The sequence below is a fragment of the Podarcis gaigeae genome, assembly GCF_964106915.1.
Source record: "Podarcis gaigeae genome assembly, chromosome: 7".
Classification (NCBI taxonomy): domain Eukaryota; kingdom Metazoa; phylum Chordata; class Lepidosauria; order Squamata; family Lacertidae; genus Podarcis; species Podarcis gaigeae.
In genome coordinates this window covers 39,690,773-39,711,970 of record NC_139683.1, presented here as the reverse complement: position 1 = coordinate 39,711,970, position 21,198 = coordinate 39,690,773, and the positions used below count along the sequence as shown (strand labels likewise).

The window sequence follows — 21,198 nt, the reverse complement described above, 5'->3', positions numbered from 1 at the left end:
TGTAAATTACTCAGCAATGTCTCCCACTGATTTTATGTGCATATCAAAAAGCAGGGGTGGCAATATTGGGCAGAGAGGAGCTTAACAAGATTAACTCCTAGGGGCAGTGCCTTTTTTTGGGGGGGGGATGCAGGCATACGCATACCCCTAAACATTTTGTGAATCTAACAAGAGAAGAAACCAATTAAAAAATAATAATAAAAATAATAGCTTCTTCTCTAGCACGGTGAATCGTCAGTTCCATTGCTACCCCTGATGGCAGCCTCATTTCCTGTCATGGTGTTTCCTGAGTCTCATATGGAATGATAGTACCCCCTAAACATTTTTTATAGAAAAAAGCACTGCCTAGGGGAGAGAACAAATGTCTCCCAGGACCACCTTCTAGAATCTGTAACACAGGTAGGAGCAGGTAGGTATGCTTCTTCCCCTGCTCTTGAAGCTTGGACATTGCAGGAAATGCTCAGAACAGACTACAGCTCTTGAAGAATGCACAGGCACCACACATTCTCACACGGGGGCAGGGAGACAATGAAATAAAAAGAGAGGCCAACAAAAAGGGGGATTAGAAAGAGGGAATGAATTAAAATGGGTTTTTAGGGAGGGAAATGCTAAGAGAGGGGAGGGAAAGGGAGGGAGGGGGCAGGGCTTAAGTCTCAAATTATACCTGATACCACAAAGGGGTGGGGCACCTGTCACTTTGGCAAAAGGTATGCATAGTATACTACTAGTGTTCTCTCCAAGGATACACACTCAAACTTCTGAAGGTGATGGAACTACAAAGAGGGCCCCCTCTGCTGATCGTGACACCAAAGTGGGTCTGTAGAGGATTTGGGGGCTAAATCATTTGGGCTTTAAACACGAATGTGAGCAGCTTTAATTGGGCCCAGAAATGAATGTGAAATCTGGTGCTTTCCAGTGAACAAAGAAATTTCTAACTCCAAAGCTGGTCAGAAACCTGACTGATAAGGATACAGCTAAGCAGATTTACCCAAGATACTGTGCACCTAGTCACCCACTGCCTGTTAACCATCTTGTTCCAAAATGGAAAATCAGGACTGGTCTATAACTACCTAGGTCACTAGATGGTCACAAATCTATCAGACCTCCTTCAGGAAAACAGGAACAGATCCCTCAGTGAATGAGAAATCTGTTAACCTCTAGCAACTTGCTATTATTAGAAAGTTCAAGAGTTGAGCAGCCATATTATGGCACATACTTTCCTAAATTCATCCTCAGGGTTAATAATCTGAAAACTCACCCAAGCAACTGTGACTAATGGATGCTAAGCTGATTGCTGGTACAGACCCTGACATAAATGGAGCACCCAAATAAAACAGTTGTGACAAGACTTTATCTGGAAAATATGGAGCAAACTATCCAGAGTGGACTACAGATAGTTCTACGTGTTCACCCTCACAACTGGAAAAAGCTGTGCTAGGTAGCTGTTTAAGTGTCCTTGTGAAAATGTTGCATATAAGCATTTTGCTGGTTCACTGTCACCTTCTTAACAGAAGCAAAATTGCTCACTGATTAAATGGCTAGGACCCTGCATACCTCAGAATGTATCAAGGCCATCTCCCTGATTCTGTCCTCCATATATTGAGTAAGAACAGTGGGAGAAAGGAGAGGGGCATTATTTGTGGTTGTTTCCTAGTGGAAATCTGCACTTCTGGAGGTTTGTTGTATCCAAGCCAGGTTTTTCCTTAAAGTGATGTATGACTGTTTTACAGATAACGTTGAATGAATATATAGTAGAAAGTTATGTCATGTGGAATATGTTGCATAAGAGGGCTTTGCAGATGAAAAGTCATGTAAAATCAGCATGGCAGGGAGTCAGGATTGCACCAGTTGGCACCATCCCCAACTTCCATGCACTTATATGGAACCATAGAATAACAGAATTCTAGAGTGGAAAGGCAGTGTCAACTAAAGCATCAATGACAGATACCCATGCAACCTCTGTTTCAATGGAGGAGAGTTCACAACCTCTTGAGCAAGTCTGTTTCACTGTTGAATAGCTCTTACTGTCAGAAAGTTCTTCCTAATGTTTAGTTGGAATCTCCTTTCTTGTTACTTGAAGCCGTGGGTTTGGGTCCTACCCTCTGGAGCAGGGGAAAACTAGCTTGCTCCATCTGTAAGCTTGCTTCCATGTCAAAACAAAAAAAATTCCTTCCAGTAGCACCTTAAAGACCAACTAAGTTAGTTCTTGGTATGAGCTTTCGTGTGCATGCACACTTCTTCTTGGTCTTTAAGGTGCTACTGGAAGGATTTTTTTTTTGTTTTGACTATGGCAGACCAACACGGCTACCTCACTGTAACTTGCTTCCATGTGACAGCCTCTGAGATATTTGAAGATGGCTATCATATTTCCTCTTAGTTTATTCTTATCCAGGCTAAACCTGCCCAACACCCTCATCTGTTCCTATTAAGGCTTGGTTTCCAGACCCTTGATCAAATTGGTTGCTGTCCTTTGTACACATTCCAGCCTATCTACATCCTGGATATCTAGTATAGAGTTTCGTGCACACTGCTGTATGCATGTTGGCCAGATGAATGCACAAAGGTGAGTCTCATCCTGACCTGCATTACATGTCATATACAAATACAGTGGTACCTCAGGTTACAGATGCTTCAGGTTACAGACGCTTCAGGTTACAGACTCCCCTAACCCAGAAATAGTACCTCGGGTTAAGAACTTTGCTTCAGGATAAGAACAGAAATTGCACGGTGGCGGGAGGCCCCATTAGCTAATGTGGTACCTCAGGTTAAGAACAGCTTCAGGTTAAAAACGGACCTCCAGGACAAATTAAGTTCTTTACCTGAGGTACCACTGTAAGGTTAATGTGAAAAATGGTGTTTATTCATTTATTTGCAAATATATATATATATACTATCAGTATTAACAAAAAGAATCATAGCAGTGAACAGCATAAAATAAAAATAAAATAGCATGCATAAAACAATTACAAAATACATTACAAATCAGTAAATCAAATTAACACATCACCTTAGCTGGATCAACATAGCTAGATCACTCCTCAGGGGAAGTGTTGGTGAACTAAATGCTGTCTAAATGCCAATACAGTAGGTGCCTGTCTACCCAGTGTTCATTGAAAGCACATTCTAAAGGGCAGTTGCTGCCACACGGTAGGCCCTGGTCTTAGTTGACATAAGAGGAACCTAAGTACAAAGTAGACATAAGATGAGCAGCAGTACAAAGAGTGCCTCTCACAAAGATAAAAGTTTCCAGGCAGAGGTATACAAAGTAAGTCTTTGCTTCCTTTGTTCCATCCCAACTACAGAGTCCCACTGCTTCTCATTCTCTGCCTGCATACATTGTTCCTTTCTTCCCACAATATGGGTTCCCACATGTATTGGTTAGAGTGTCAGATTATGACCGAGGTGGCCCAGGTTTAAATGCCCATGTTCACTGCCTAACCTTGTATCTTAGGAAAGGACTGAACTCTAATAGTGGAGCACATACTTTGCATAAAGTCAAAGTTTCAATGCAAGGCAACTCCAAACATGACTGGGAAAAGCCCTTGTCTGAGACCCTAGAAAGCCACTGCTAGTCAATGTAGGCAACATGGAGCTAGATGGACCAGTGATCTGTGCACAGCTTCCTATGTTTATGATCAAGTGATGATCTTTCTGCCCAACCTATTTCACAGAGTTGTTGCAGGGAAACCAGTAGAGATGGCTGAAACTTTCACTTTGCCCTATGCTCATTAGAGAAAGAGCAGAATCAACAAATGCAGAACAAACAAAAATAAATATGGAATCCACCATTAATGTTTGCTTCACTTGTCATCTCAATAGCCTTCCACTGGTTGCACTGGTTGTTTACACCCACCCCCTAAAATCTAAGTTCACCAACTCAAAGTTGTGTTATATATGCTGAAATCTCCAGTACAAAAACCCAATTATGTTACAGCCATGGGGCTGGACCCAGATTTCCATGAGTGGTTCTGCTCTCAGAATGGAATGTTCTCAGGATTGCACTTCTCTTTTACTCTGCAGAAAAGTCTGCTACAAAGGATTGGGGACCCTCTGAATCACTATGGGAGATGGTGTGTGGTGCTGCATTGGATAGGAAAAACAGAGGAAATACCTCTCCACTTCCATTCATAAAAGGCCTCTGACAGATCCTCCAAACCATTATTTATTATTGATTTGATGTATTTATATTCTGTGTTTCTTGCAAGGCAATCAGGGTGATTTGCTATTTAAAATATTTTTTTAAAAAATGACAATAGAGAAAAAGCAGCAGAGTTGTCTCAGGCAGTTGGTGATCTCCTTAGAAGCTAATGGTGTGAGCTGACCATTTGTTACTACTACTAGTAGTATAACATTAGGAGGTATATCCCTGGGTGCTCAAAAGGTGGGAGGGAAGTATACAGCTGAACAGTTGGTGGCTTCTTAATATACATTCAATAGCATAATGCCTGTGATTGAGTACAACATGTGGGTTAATTGGGGCTTAAAGCCCACAATTCATCTGCTGACACACAGGAAGGTAGTGATGCTCTATCACATTTAGTATTGCCAGATTCCCCCCCCCCTCCTTTGGCAGGTCAGCTGTGCCTTTAAAAGAGGCCTGCAGAACTTGCGATGCACCAAGACAAATGCAACCCGCCAGCAACGAAGAGTGGCCTACAAAGGACTTGGTAAACTTCCAAAATCTGGAGGATTATAAACCAACAGCATCTATTGACAGTGTTAGTATGTATCTAGTTATGAAAATTGCTATAACAGTGTTTATTATGATACTCTACCACAGTCTTCAAGTTCAATACCTTTAATATCTTGACTCAATTACGTACTTTTTTCTCCATTTCATTCAATTTATTTATTTTTAAATGAAAATTAAATGAATATCTATGACAATACACTTTAAGTAGATTTTTGGTTGTTTTAAACATTAAACTGCATTTTTATAAGCTTGTAGTTCCTCATGATATAAGACAGGACAGCCCAACTTTTCATACTAAGCGGGCCACAAGAGTACTTTGACATGGAACCTGTGGGCCAATACACTGCCTTGTCATGCACACATGGGGAGGGGGAAATGGGACCAAAATTTGACAACCCCACAGCCCTCATGCTGCCTTCCCAAAGCTAGATAAGCAAGGCACTGAACTTTGGGAAGGAGGTGTGAGGCTCTGGCAGGGTCCTAGAGCCCGCCCACCTCCTTCCCTAAGCTGGGCTTTGGGAAGGAGGAGGGAGGACTCTAGAACCCTGTCAGAATCTTATGCCTTCTTTCCAAAGCCCAGTGCCTCACTTACCTGGTTTTGGGAAGGCAGTGTGAGGGTTGCAGGGGTTTCAAATGTTGCTGAGAGCTGCCAAAAAAAGGCCTTGAAGGCTGCATGCTGCCTTCGGGTCATGCATTAGACCACACTGAACTATGTTAGTTTAAGCAGCTTGTAAATGAGTAGTTTTACATATATTTTTATTGTCCCCGACCCTGAGATCTTAGGATTAATGATATTATAACAGTCAAATTATTTTCTTATGGTATGATAACCATTTCAGTACTTTTTGCCCATATCTATGATGAGGAGTTAGCCTGTGTGACTTCTAAGAAAGCCATATATAGATGGTAAAAATGTAAAGGGACCCCTGATCATTAGGTCCAGTTGTGGCTGACTCTGGGGTTGCGGTCCTCATCCCGCTTTATTGGCCGAGGACGCCGGCGTACAGCTTCTGAGTCATGTGGCCAGCATGACTAAGCTGCTTCTGGTGAACCAGAGCAGCACACGGAAACGCCGTTTACCTTCCCACCGGAGCGATACCTATTTATCTACTTGCACTTTGATGTGCTTTCAAACTGCTAGGTTGGCAGGAGCAGGGACCGAGCAATGGGAGCTCACCCCGTCGCAGGGATTTGAACCGCCAACCTTCTGATCGGCAAGTCCTAGGTTCTGTGGTTTAACCCACAGCACCACCCGCATCCCTATATAGATGGTAACTAAACAAAATTCTGTCTTTCAAATATTTTAGAATCATAGGAAACTACTGTAGAAACCAGGACATAATATTTATATATCTAATTCAGTTCTGTCAACTCCAGGGGGTCATCAAACTTTTTTGGACATACAAGCACATTTGCCACCTGCCCTGGAAGGAAATCCTGTTCTTTTATCCTGAATACAAACTGGAATCTGGAGAAACCACAAAATATGCTGTAATGAAGCACACTCTACAACCTATTCCATTAGCTACAACAGACTGCTTCTTTTAAGCCCACTTTCAGTAGGGGAAGGAACCTTGCAGGTGCCATCAAAAGGGGACACATGTGCTTGAGAGTGCCACATTGGCAACCCCTGATCTAATCTGGCTGGCTGCATCTTTCTAGGATCTGGGGCAGAGGTCTTTCACACAACCAGCTCCCTTGACTCTTTCAACTGCAGATGTCAGGGACTGAATTGGGGGCCTTCTTCATGCAAAATATATACTCCAGCATGAAGTGAAAGTCCCTCTCACTTTGAGACTCCACTTAGAACATCTGCCAGTCAAAATGTATGAATATTTGTGATAATGCTAATTTCTGTGATATTCAATAAAAAGTGCAAGAAACTATGGGTTGTGTCCAACTAAGTTAGAGAAGACCCATTGACATGAATGGACTGAAGTTAGTAATGTCCATTATTTTCAATTGGTCTGCTCCAAGTAGGAATAACATTGGAAGCAACCTGAATTTGGCAGCTCCCATCTTCACATTGCCTCCAACTTTCTTCTGAGGAAACTATACATGTGAAGTAAGTAAGAAAGGAGTGCTATATTTATGGACGTGTCCACCACAAATGTAATGGTTAGCTTTGCAGCTTCAGGCTGAGACCAGAGAAGTAAAACAAATGCTGCCTCACACATTTAATGACTTGACTCAGCAGCTTAGAGTTTCTATAGCCCCCCTGAGCAAAACAGCATGAAACAGTGGAGGCACTAAAGTAAGGAGACAAATAGTAATAATAACACAGATGCTTTGGGTTGATGGGTGACACCTGGCTTGAGAGCAGTACATGTGAAAAGGATCTAGGAGTCTTGGTTGACCGCAAACTTGACATGAGCCAACAGTGTGACGCGGCAGCTAAAAAAGCCAATGCAATTCTGGGCTGCATCAATAGGAGTACATCATCTAGATCAAGAGAAGTAATAGTGCCACTGTATTCTGCTCTGGTCAGACCTCACCTGGAGTACTGTGTCCAGTTCTGGGCACCACAGTTCAAGAAGGACACTGACAAACTGGAATGTGTCCAGAGGAGGGCAACCAAAATGGTCAAAGGCCTGGAAATGATGCCTTATGAGGAACGGCTAAGGGAGCTGGCCATGTTTAGCCTGGAGAAGAGGAGGTTAAGGGGTGATATGATAGCCATGTTCAAATATATAAAAGGATGTCACATAGAGGAGGGAGAAAGATTGTTTTCTGCTGCTCCAGAGAAGCAGACACGGAGCAATGGATCCAAACTACAAGAAAGAAGATTCCACCTAAACATTAGGAAGAACTTCCTGACAGTAAGAGCTGTTCGACAGTGGAATTTGCTGCCAAGGAGTGTGGTGGAGTCTCCTTCTTTGGAGGTCTTTAAGCAGAGGCTTGACAACCATATGTCAGGAGTGCTCTGATGGTGTTTCCTGCTTGGCAGGGGGTTGGACTCGATGGCCCTTGTGGTCTCTTCCAACTCTATGATTCTATGATTCTATGATTCCATGATCTACATCCTTCTGCTTGTATCCATGGCCTTTAGCAAAACGTGATCTATCAATAGCCTCACTCCTCCTTCCTAAAAAGCAGACATGAAAAGAAAGTAATGTATAATAAAGAAAAGCACTTTTCGGCATATATAAAGGGCTTTTCCATCCCACTGACAACCTGTTCCTGTCCAGGATTAAAGAATAGGATTTCCTCCTAGGGCAGATGGCACGGACTGAACTGAGAACCACTATCGTCCTTTCAGGATCAGCTCAGAACAAGATTAAAATCCTCCCCAGAGGAAGCCCCTGTCACTAGGCCTACCATTTATGTCTGGAATAGGGGTGGCCTTCCAGATGTTGTGGGAGTCTATCTATCATTAGTCTCAGACATCATTGCCATTGAAATGGGGGCTGTAGTCCATCAATATCAGCTGGACCACAGGTTCCCCATCTCTGAGCTACAGGTTTCAAGGGAGTCAGCAGACCCTGAACAATCACCCAAAGAAATTTTGTGCTTGTGTATTCAATTGTCTCAGATGCCAGCTCCAACCTTGCCAAGATCACACTCAGAAGTGGAGGCAGCAGCATGGGTTGAGTGAAAGCCCAGAACCAAAGGCATAGTGCCTGTCTTGAAGCATCCTTAAGCCACACTCAAGAGGGAAAAACCCATCCTTAAACTATGCTCAGGAAGGAAAAGCTTGTCCCAACATTTGCTTGGACCAGGATCTTGCTGACACCTCAGAAAGTGGTGGGGCAGCTATCAAGCTGCTTATTTGTTACCTAGCCAGTGTTGATTTCTCACCATATCCTGTTCTATTATCAGCGTCTCATAAACTGGGCAGCTCCCCTGCTATGTTGAACACTTCAGCCCATGGACAGCTCTCTAGAAAAGTGAGTATCTGAGCCACATTTAAGTGGTAGTGCAAACATGACACCACAACCTTTCTCAACATTCCAAGAACATAATCCAAAAGGGTGATGGCTTTTTAGAGTTAAAATGAAAATAAAATATTTCCAGTGTTAGCCATTTACCACTGCTAAACTTCATTCCTACCCTCTCCACTTAGCAATACTTAGTGTTGCAGTCACAGCTCTGAGAAAATTCCTAGCCAACAAATTCTGTTTCCATTACCATTTCCTGAGCAGTATTGCACTGACAAATCATTGAAAGGTCCCTAAAATATTTGAAATACAGAGCTATCATGAAGATGATACATTCTTGTAAGCGAATACCTTAAAAAGGACACCAATAAGATTTTAAAAAATGCAAAAAAAGTAGTGAGCAAGCTTTTTGAGTTCTTCATAATAATTCTTCAGACTAGATTTTTTTTTTTAAAAAAAAAAAAAGGACAAGGAATGGAGAAAAAGTTGGGCATAATGAAAAAGCCCTGAAGAGGGACCATGTTGGATCAGATTCTAGAACTGTTTAGTCCAGCAACTTTTTCTCCACAGTGGCTGACCAGATGCATAAAGGAAGCTCACAAGCAGGATTTGAGGGCAATAGTCATCTATGAATCCTCTGCAATTTGTATTTAGAGGCATGCTGTTCCTGATCCTGGAGGATTGTAACATTCTTACAATTGAATGCAAAGGAAGTTATGAAGAGTTAATTATATTAGTATGTAAAGTGCAAACCAGGTTTTAGGTTGCATCAAGGACTGTTGGGGTAAAGAAACCTCAATGACTGCTTCCCTGGATTTTGGAAATATAAAAATCAGAGGTTAAGTGGAAGACACAAGTCCCTTGTGAGGAAGAGAGCAGAAGTAATGAGAAATGTATTTACCTTTACATTAGCAAAGCTGTAGCTTAAGTTTAGATAGTGCAGTAGGTAAAGAGTCAAGAGAAGTCACATTGGGTAGCATTACCTAGTAGCTGAAGGGCATATCATCCCTAAAAGCTAAATCTCATCATTAGGTGACAAATGGAATGAAGAAGAAAGGGCACAGAGTGATGCCACAAATTTAACAACCAGTAAAAGTATTAGAATCACAATAAGAATACAATTGCATGCCAAGACCCTGGGACCCACAGTTCCCTAGTGGATAATAAACACACAGACATGAGTATTTGGGTTTATGGGTACAAATAGGCCACAACTTTATTGGTTACAGATGTGAGTGATGTGGCTTAGGCACTGAAGCCAGGCTATATTTCAACTCCCGCTCATCTGCAGAGTTTCCATCTAAGGGTAAACCACCAATAGGGGGAGCCCCGTGACTTGCATCAAATAGGGGCACCCCTAGGGGTCCCCCTTGGAGTCATGGCATGGCCCTAGCCTACGTCTGGGCATTGGACAGAATCCACACACCCCGGATCCCTTTAACAGGATATCCTTTATGAGGAGGGGCAGGCGGAGGCTACAACCTCCCTAAAAAAGAGGGTGGGTGGGTAGGGAGCAAAGGACGCAAGAGGAGGTCTCCCTGGCCATGCAGCAGTTTAAATTTCCCAACACCTATTGCTACCCCTCCCAGTTTGGTGTCATCTGCAAATTTGATGAACATCCCCTCAATTCCTTCATCCAAGTCATTTGTAAAGATGTTGAACAACAATTGGCCCAGGACAAAACCCTGAGGCACCTCATTGGTCACATTTGTCTAGGATGATGAGGAACCATTAGTGAGAACTCTTTGGGTTGGGTCAGTCAAGCTGCTACAAATCCACCTAACAGTTACCTCATCCAGCCTACATTTCCCCAGCTTCTCCACAAGAATATCATGGAGGATTTTGTCAAAAGCCTTACTGAAAACAACTTACTGAAAACAACTTACTGAAACTCCCTGGGGTTTCAGACTGGGATCTCTCCTAGCCCTACCTGTATTGAACTTGTGACCCTCTGCAGGCAAAACAGAGGTGCTAGCACTGAGCCAGAGTTCTTCCTCGAAGTCAACACCCATACGTCAACATCCAGAAGTTATCGCCATGCATATTGATTAGCTACTCCATTCAAATGTCAACACTGTGCAATACCGAGGCCAGGGGGCAGAGAGAGATGGATGTGATTATTGGGTTGGGGTAGTAGACATGAAGCTCAGTTACAAGAGAAGGAGAAAAATGAAATATGAAGTTCTTTCTCTGCCTGGCCTTAGAAAACTCCTCCAGAAATGCCAATCTTGTTGAGTTCAGCTGATTTTACCTTCATTTTTTACAGCTCTGAATTTCAGCATTATGAATGTGCATTTATTGCACCGAGGACAACACATTTCAGCTTACAAAACACAAACCAGGGGTAGTCTTTCTGGAACAGTTGTAGAGACAGACATGTGTGAGTGAAGCTTCAGTAAGTTATGCTTCAGCAGAGCTAAGTGAAAGAAATAAGGGTTTTTGTGTGTGGCAAAGCTACACAGAGAAGAGACTTGGGGAAAGAAAAGCATGAGTTGGTCTCTGAGTTTGGAAAATAAGATTATTCAATGAATGGTGGATCAGATAAAATACAGTTATATATGCAAACTCTCAAGTATGCAATGATTGCCTTTCCCTTTAACACTTGGTTTAAAAGTAGATCAAGATTTTGGAAAAAGCCCTGAAGCCTTTGAAACAACTTTTCCTTACATGTGTAGTTAGTAAAAGCCATGAAGATGCAGAACACATAGTCAAAACAAAAAAAAATTCCTTCCAGTAGCACCTTAAAGACCAACTAAGTTAGTTCTTGGTATGAGCTTTCGTGTGCATGCACACTTCTTCAGATACACTGGCAGACCAACACGGCTACCTATCTGTAAGAAGAACACATAGGTAGAGTTGAAAGGTTTTACACATTTTCCTGAATCCAGCATCTCATCACATTTTGATATTTGTTCTGGAGCTTTTTAGTTCTCCTATGGACAGTTTATACAAATGAATCCCCTGAAATTGTATTTATTGATTGCTGTACTTGAATCCTGAACTTTCATTCCCAAAGGACCAGCACTACCACCAAAGTTGCTATTTTAAAGTGAGTTAAAAGTTATGAAATATCCAGCAATTTCTTTTAAAAAAAATCACCCAAGAACAGCAGCTTTATAGCAAAAAATGAAATAACAAAGATCCTGCAGGAGACAGTATCACCACCTGTAAACCAGGTTGCCTATGTTTACCAGTCAATGTCCTTCTAAAATGTAATAAAATTTAATCTCAGCTAAAGGGACAGTTTCTTTACACATTACTAAGTCTACTACTTGGTGCTTCGCTGTGACAACAGATGTCTGTTACAGATGAAAATTTACAGGAACTTTTCATGTCTTGCCTCCATCACTCTATGAATGCCACCCACCCACAGCTGCTTGGAATGTAGACAGAGGCATGGAAACTCGACACCATGCATGTGCAGTAAAGACAAATTTGGGCACACACATGGGAGGAGGACGTTTACAATATGTGTTTCAATGGTATTGGTTGATTTTGTGTGTTAGGCAACATGCCAGTTTTCTCTCATCTGCAGACTCCATGAGACTATAATCCCATGCAATCACAGTCCAACCTACTTATGATTTTGTTTCATTTTAAAGCTGTATCTCCTGCCATTACACTCCTCTCTTTGCACCAAAGTAAATACTCAAGAACTACAATTAGGGGTTGAGTCCAGCATGTAGCCACACCCCATCTATTTCTGAAAATACCTCCAGAAGCAACAGGTGATCATAGAGTACTTTAGACACCACCACAGATCCACTTTCCAAAATATATGGTAAGGAGTAGCCTAAGAGTGAAACTATTTCCCCTTGAGGTGTGATTTAGAAAGGGATTGTTTCAAGAGAGTTTCCCTGGTTATCTTAATAAGGCCATGACTAATCGAAAGCTGGAAAATGCAACTTCCTTACACAAAAAGCAAAGATAAAATTGTAAAATCCAAAGTAAGGCAATACTTTTATTATGTCAAACAAAATGTCACAAAAGAGTGGCCAAGAATTCAAAAGCTGGCTCATTATTTTGTGACATTTTGGTTAGCCTAATAAAGTTATTGCTCTACTATGGATTAAAAAAAATTCCTTATATAGGTCATTTCCGGCTTTGGGGACAGGATTATGAGCTTGAAGAACAAGATACCTTCTTTCTTTCCTTCTTTCTTTCTTTCTTTCTTTCTTTCTTTCTTTCTTTCTTGTTTGAACGTATTAGATTTGCAACTCATGGACGAAGAACTTACTGGGTATCATTGATTAATCCTATCTCATCTTTCTTTCCTACAGAATAAGAGTGACCTACCTTTGCTGTTGTAAGGGTGCATAAGATATAAGGCCCAGAACTTACTACTTATGTGGAACTTTTGTGTGTATGCCAGAGCTCTGCCCAAAACTTTGTATGAACTGTGCTATAAATAACAAGTAGCAACCTTTCTTGCATGAACAATGTGTGTGTTACAGGCAACCACAAACAGAAACTGTGCTTTAAAAAAATGTTGGCTGCGGCATCAACTTCATGTTGAGGATATGGTCTGAAGAAACATGAGGCTACCACCTTGCTGTAGCTATGCAGGTTTGGGTCTGGTCAGTGCCTGGATGGCTGACTGCCTGCGACCCCCATAAATACTACCTTGGATTCCATGATAGCAGAAAGGAGAGATACAGGTGTAAGAAAAATAAAATCACCATTGAGGTCAATGGGACTTACTCCCAGGTAGGTGGCTCTATGATTATAGTCTGATGACAATGTCCATTTTAGTGGGTGATCATGATATTTCTGTGCCTGAGTATTTGGTTTTACTCTCCACACCCAGTAAACCCATCCTCACAAACACAGCCTTTTAAAATAGTTTCTATTAACTTGGTACACCATCGTCTTGATTTCTTAGATGATCATTTGTGATTACCACATGAAAGACAAACAGTTCAAATAACTCTATGAAAGGGGGGAAGGGAGCCTTGGTTTCCTGTGTTTCAACAGATGTCGTACTTAATTGGTTGCAAAATAAACCAGAGCTACATTCAGCCAGTTTCCCTTGTTTCAGCTGTGCAGACACTTTCAAACATGTGCATTCACCTCCTGTTTCTCTGTAAACGGGGGTGTGGTGCAAGAATCAAACTTCCCAAAAGGTGCAAATCGATACACATGCTGCATATATCCCTTTTATGTATTACTGATTAAACAGAAGGCAAAGTTTCAGCTTATGATACAGCGAGAATTATAACAAAACAGGTCTAAAGTATGGCAGCATTATGTTGGGATTAATTGAATATGGAACAGTATTTTAATATCAAACAGCACTTTTAATGTACTCCAAGTTTTACCCTTGCAGATTTCAGTCACTTCACTACCTCACCCACCCCTCAATGTTTCTCCATGTTTCAGGATATTCAGATAAAAATAATAATTCCAGTATCATTCAAGTTTGATCACCCACAAACTCTGTGTTGCCTTCCCAGCAGAAGCCAGAGTGGATGACCCCTGACAAACAGAGGCAAGTGGCCAGCATGGCACAAATATGTGTACAGTTAAGGGAGGCCAGAGGGAATATTGATGAGGTGCTACATTTTGTGTATTGCCAAGTCCAGTCTTCAAAAGTAAAGTAATGGCCTCTGATCTTCATGGTGATAGGCAGATATTAGGACAAAATGTACAACCTATTCTCCCTATCAGAAACAGAAGCATTGTTATTATAAGATGATGATAATAATAATAATAATAATAATAATAATAATAATAACAATAATAATAATAATAATTGTTCAAAAAACTTCACTATAAGGTGAATAATGTTGCAGATAGAAGACTGAGACTGAATTTTTCACTAAAGACATTTATCGAATTCAGGGTAAGATCCAAACCTGGGAATTTTCAGTTGAAGCTGAGTATTTTAGCTGCTTTGCGGTACCAGTTTTCCAAATAAAATGTGCTTCAAATACAGGCAAGGTCAAATGTGTTTCAATCACCTGTGACAACTAAACTGAGCAATATTTGTTCTTTTAGTTTAAAAATGGAACCATGGTCCCAAGAGTGAGAGAAAAGAGCTTTAATCCCTAGCAAAAATTCAAATTCCCCAACTGCATGATAGAATAATCTGTTCCTGGAGATAGAATTTTAAAAAACCAAAAACACAATACTTTGGGAGGGGTGCATACTTTCTTTATGCTTAGGCCCAGGTTCTCTAACACAGAGGGATTTTTAACAAATCTGACTTTCGGCAGATGACCTCTCTTGTTTGTTCATATGTGTTTTCCAAAATATAAAAGTGAAATAGAGTCCCAAGGGCACTGTACTTGAAAGGTTATGAGAGTTAGAGATTTTAACCATGCCTGCCAAATCAGCAGATGGCTTGTGATTATAATTATATGCATCAATAAAACGAATAATCTTACAAAATTTGAATTTCTACTAAAGTAAGGGATTTAATAAGCAGATGCAACAGAATGCGTTTTCTTTAACCCTTTTCGCTGAGAGCGATGGTTCACATACAGAGCAGCTAAAGCTCTGCTCAAACAAGTTGACCACAAACTTAAACATTATGTACTTTTCCTCTTTAGCAAGGGTGATCTTTTACTGAATATGTATTTTGATCGTACTCAGTCAATAATTCATCTAGTCTACTTTATGATGTTTGCTTCTTATCATAGTGGAAATGTCATTTGTACAAAAGCCATGATAAGCTGGACAAAATCTGGTAAAAATGGCATATTCGAATGATCACTTGATTGTTGCTCTGGAATTTCATCCAGCAAAATTTGTATAGCTTCTAGTAGCTTGTCATCTGTATTGGATGGTCATTTTTGTCTGTTTTTGGAAACAGGATATTATTACTATCATTTATTTATGAAAAATTAATTGCTAAACCATTCCCTTTTGACATATTTCACATATTTATTACATGTCCTGATAGAGAAATATGTATGTTTTCTGGAATTATTTTGATGTTAATATGAAACGTAGATGGGTAACAAGAACCTAGCATTCATACTTTTATTAAATTCTGGATGCTCAGATTTGTAGTGTTTAGTGATACATCTTATAGGTATCATATAAGAAGCTGCAATTCTATCCACACATTCTTTAGGAAAGCCTCATTTAAACTCAGTGGGTCTTACTTCTAAAGGAAATGTGTTTAGGATCTGGTTGCAAGAGACAAATGCAAAAGACCTCATTATGTTTAAATTGCTTGGCTATTTTTACAAGCACAAAATACATAATTTGGAAAAAGGGCAATTTTGTTTGCAAATGGATTTATATCTTCATACTATAATTAAGGGACAAGAAAATGTCACTGAAGTACAATTTTGTTCAGCACTCTGAAAACATAGTCTCCTTCGGGGAGGAAAGTCCCATTTAAATGTTAGATTGTATTTGGACATTGTAAATATCTGTTTGGGTCTATAAATGCACTTTTTGAGAATGCAAACTATTTCATTTAATATCACATATCTGATGCTGGCAGAGCAAATAATTCTTTGATCGCTTTTAAAGTGGCTTGTGGGGGTTGGGGGACCCCGAGAATCAACAGAGCTAGTACTCTGTATCATGTCAATTGACCTGATAGTCCATAACAGTGCCTTTGGAGCTGGTACTATTTTGTCCTGCCATTCCAGCTGCTTTATAGGTATCCCGATAGCAGTAGGTAGAGATGGGGTATCTGTTCTATATAGGTGATTGCTATATGGTGATACATTTCCTGTTGCATGATGAAAAAAGTAGGAAATAAAGTTTTAACTGCAGTAAACTTTCAAAGACAAAACTTTTTGGGGTCATCAATGGCACCATGGGGAACTTTCACATGGTCTCAAATGAAAGTATATTTTAGAAATACGTCCATGATTGGAAAAACTTAGTTGTATTTTTTCAATTTGTTGGCCTACAAGAGCAAAACCAAGAGCTAATGAAAAGATGACAAAAAGTTAACTTTGAAAACAAGCTTTTGCCATAGCTAAAGATCTTGCTTTTTAGCCGTTTCAAAAGTTCGTTGTCCAAAAGTAACTTAGAGCATAGAAATATGGGTAGCTGCTCTATACACGTTCAAGTAATTTCCCCACTTTCTCAGCCTGGTCTAGTGTGACAAGCTCCAGCTCTCCAGGGTCTGAGGCAAAGATCTTCCCCATCACCATCTCCCTGGACATGACAAGATGTATTTTATTTTCATTTTGGCTGAGAGTTGTAAGGTTATATTTTACAACCACAAAATATTTTTTGTTAAAGTTCTTCAAGTTCAGTGCAGTTGATAAGACCCTTAAAACCCGGCACTACTTTTTGGGTTTTTAATGCAATCAGCAAATGCTGTTTACAAACATGGAGGGACAGGATTGTCTGTATATGAAGCCACTCTTCATTTACACAATCAGATGCCACCCCGGAGATTTAGATTGCAACTTGCTGACCTTATGATTTGCTACATTGCATGTCACTAAACTACACTAGTGTGCCAGCCTGTTGGTAATTGTCATGAAAAAGATTGTTTTGGAAAAAATTATGAAGCGCTTGTCAGCTTCAGGCTTCTGAAATTAAATAGCAAAAATCTCAGTGTTGGGGGGGGGGGGGAATGACCCAAGAAAGCAAACTCACAGTTAGGAAATAAAAATATACACTGATGGGAGCTGGCACTGCTGAGTTGTCTTAGCCATGGTGGGGCATCTTCCTGCCACAGTAGTTTTTGAGCACTATGCCTTGTCCCAGATGAAAAGTGATAAAATGATGGCTGGTCTTAAAACTCATGCAGGAACGGTTTTCTGTTTATCTGTCTTTGGGAAGGGGACATGCTTTTGGGGTGGGGAAGTGATGATCTTATGGAAATCATTAGACTTTTAAAATGTTGTCGTAAGGATCTGGTGTGTACGATATTTCTAGATGCAGATTGTATGTACAATACTTATGAAAGCATGACAAGAAGTTTAACCAACACATGACCATGAAAAGCGGCTGGGTAACTTACAGGTGCCTAAACTTAACTAATGTAAACACCATTGTTTTAAAGTGCCTACAATGCAAAAGCAATACAGTAAGAACCACTTGATGATTCTATGAAAATTCCTAATGAAGAAAGATTACGTCTATAGGTAAGAACATCACCTTGCAGAGAAAATTGAACTACGAATTAATGTTAATTATGAAAGTTCAAAATAAAACTCTAGCTGATACTTCATATTCTGTAGTGAATTTAGTATTGCTTACTAGATACTTTTACTTTCTCAAGATAGTTGTTACTAAATAAAATAAACAGTTGTATTCCATGTTTTAGGGAATTAAACAAACATATATGTTACTGGGATACACACTTCCAAGAACATATGGTAAAATCATAATTATCAAGTGTTCACACACTTCGCATTCAGCTGTCCAAGCAGAAAAAAATTGAAGGTGTAAAGCACAGTTGCAGATGAACAACCTGGTACTAGCCATGTACAGATTGCTAATCGTGCTATTACCACTGTTTACAATTTAACTTTTAAAATGTTCTTTAGAGAATATAAACTTACAGCAACTGGTTTGTAACAAATGTCACACACAAATTACACCTTTTGTGTGTATTCTGTTATCTATGTCAAAATTATTGTTAACTTCACTGCAGTCTGGATTGCAGTTTTAGGTTACAATGCCCAGTACCTGTAAATAGTTGCAGGTAAGTTTGGCTGAAATGAGTGACCAAGTAAATGCATTACAATTTAGGAAACCTTTGCTGAGTGAGAAAAGTTTGCATAAATAATCTGATTATTCTGACTTAGTTTTATAAATCACATGAGCGATTTTTGTTTTCCAAAATGCTTCTAAATTATGAAAGGAAGATTGTGGGACATGATAATGCAAAAACAACACTCTGCTCTGTATATTTTAACATGTTTATCAAAGGAAAATATATTATCTGATTATCACTGCTATCAACATATTTTAGCAACTTTAGAAGAAAATATGGGATTCACCTGAAATATCTTGTAAGTATAACTTGCCACATAATACCCTCCCTGACACTTGTAACTACATGTGGAGGTAAAAGTAGCAGAAAATATCTAAGGTGCATAAGCAAGACTTCATTGCAACTTCCTGTTGCCATTTTTTTTTCAGAATAAAAAAAGAGAAGTGTATGAAAGGGATTCTTTGATCTGCTAAACTCAGTCATCACTAATGTACATACACATCACATAAACAGGCAACCACAGCTATTTTCCTCTGTATGTATTTTTTTTAAGACCAAAACAAAAGCAAAACAGCTACTGGTGTTATGCTTGCAATCAATACATCTTCACATCTTTATTTTCAGCAAAAGCAAGTGGCCAACTGAGAGCAAAATACATCATGATTTAATACTGCGTCTGAACATCCAAAATGATAAAAAGCTTCATTTTGGTACACATCATTCTAAATGTCATGCCATTTATTCAAGGGAACAAGCAGCTGAGAAGGAAGTTGAAATCTGAAATTAATACACAGTTATTTCTATAGTGTATCTTTAAAAGATTTTGGTCCTCTAAAAAGCTAGAAAAATAGTGGATTCTTGTAAAGTTGGTGATAGTGCTTACTGTATTCAGATCTGTCAAAGAATGCATTTCTTCCCACAGCATCCTCTTAAGTCACTGCAACGTTAAGTTCACTGAGCATTCCATTCTGCTTTACTTTAGAAATTCAAAACTTTTGTAAAGATGACACACAGAGAAAAAGGCACTGATTCCACAGACACCCCCCGCCCCTGTTCGGAAGTGGCACAAAAGCAATCCCTTCATTATGACCTACTTGTCCAAAACGGACTTTCAAGCTATGGTTAGGCTAAGATTTGCTCTCCTTTCCCCCAGGGCATAATTGTCAGACTGACTTACCGTGTGCCTTTTAGCCTTTGTTCTGCCTCTCGCGCTGACATCAGGGAAGCAGTGATGTAGAATAAAGCAGGGGTGGGCTAGGTTAGTCCAGTGTTTGTGTCGTTGTGTGGTGTGCAGGGACACTCTGTGATACTCTAGTGAGCTGCTAAGCTTTTTTTGTAGGCTTTGTGTCATTTACTTAACGACCAATCTCATTAGCTGCCAGGGTACAATGGGCTGATGCATTTTCTATGTACATACTCTACACAGTGACCCTCAAGGTTGCCGAAGGTCTATTTAATCAGTCAGATGCTGAATATATTTGCAGTAAATCACAAAAAAAAATGAGACCACAGAGGTATCTCATGAGGCTTTAATGTTTCTTGGGAGTTTGTTGAATGAAAAAGGCAGCAGATTTAAATGCAAAAAAATGAGGAAGAATGAGATGGGACACTCTGTAAGGTTTGCACTGGTGACCTTTAATAATTGCAATAACTTTTGGAAACCCTGCATGTTCCTGCACTTTATTGTTATTTCCTCCATCCAGTTCATGCTTCAGTGTAACCACATTATCATCCTAAAATCCCTTTAAGAAACAGCAAAACAACAAGATGAGCAGCTTTTTCACAGGTTGGCAAAGGTGTATTTCCACCCCCACCTCCTGTCTTTCCAGGCAACCTCAGAGTTGGCATCTCTGTATTTCTACCCTCTCTTCAGTTACAAGGCATAAACCCTTTTAACTCCTATGAAAAATGAAAATGCTGAAAAGCCCTCTGAATGACGACAGCTGTCCATAAGTATCAGGGAGAGTTCTATTGTCCAACTTGTCCCTGGATAAAATGAATACTTTACAGCAGAGGCTGTTCAGCTTGGCTAAAGAGTATGGGGAGAAGGGGAGGAGGTCACTGGAGATTTCGCACACTAATTTAATCTGGGAAAAGGACAGGCACTGCATCTCACTTGAACAGACTGGCGGCAATCTGGGCTCTCACAGAACTATCTCCTTTTGCCTGTGCTCTATTTATTCCTTATCTCTGTTTACCAACCGCTAGGTCCCTTTCATTCACACCACGAGGCCGTTCTCCTACTATCAGTCAGCAGCTGACACTGTGGAAGAGCCTCAAAGGCAAAAAAAAGGGATCAAAACTAAACCAAAGCTGTATAAACAATGCAGCAGTAGAAGTAAATGCATAAATCCTAATTCTTAACCCAACCCACAGGGTGCGAACAGAACCTTTATAGTAAATCCAAGAAACCCACCACAGTGAGCTATGGGCTACAGAGGGAACAGGGGAAAGCCAAATATCATTCATGAAATCATCATCTGAGGCAGAAACACTCGCAAATGCACACATTTTGCATGCTCAACCTGGCTTGTATTATAATTGCTTTAGCGACTAAACTTTGTCACTCAGTACATTCGTCAGCAACTAATGATCATCTCATTTGCTTATACTCATATGGTTAAAAAATAAGAACGCTAAATAAAACCAGGCAATTCTTTATGGGAGCCCCCCCCCCAAGTTTGGATAACTTTTCATTCACTGCTGGATTTAAAAAATAGATATAAGGAAAGACAGGAATATATATGCCAAGTTTTATATCGTTTTTCCTTTTATTTAATTTTATTAAATAGTTGTAATTGTTACTTAAATCAGTAAGTTTCATTAAAATGTCACTAGACTGTAATGTCTAACTCCTGCACAACTTTTTATAGTAGGTAGGCGCAGATAAGAAAGAAGTCTCATTTTTTTAACTACAGTGAAAATTAGGGATACACACACACACACACACACACACACACGCACACAGCCTTTGCTAGCATTCTGAG

General features: G+C 40.0%; 1 protein-coding gene across 12 annotated transcripts in view; it reads right to left on the bottom strand.

Moving 5' to 3' along the window:
* ST18 (ST18 C2H2C-type zinc finger transcription factor) overlaps positions 1–21,198 on the bottom strand; it is a 185,263-nt gene that overhangs the window by 101,082 nt on the left and 62,983 nt on the right. The window contains exon 1 of one of the 12 annotated variants that reach the window (XM_083747585.1): positions 19,389–19,518. The exons of 10 other annotated variants lie outside the window; for them this stretch is intronic. The gene's annotated coding sequence lies outside the window, so the exon portion shown is untranslated. Of the gene's footprint in view, positions 1–19,388; positions 19,519–21,198 lie in introns of those variants that run through there. One more of the 12 variants, XM_083747592.1, reaches the window with a different exon arrangement.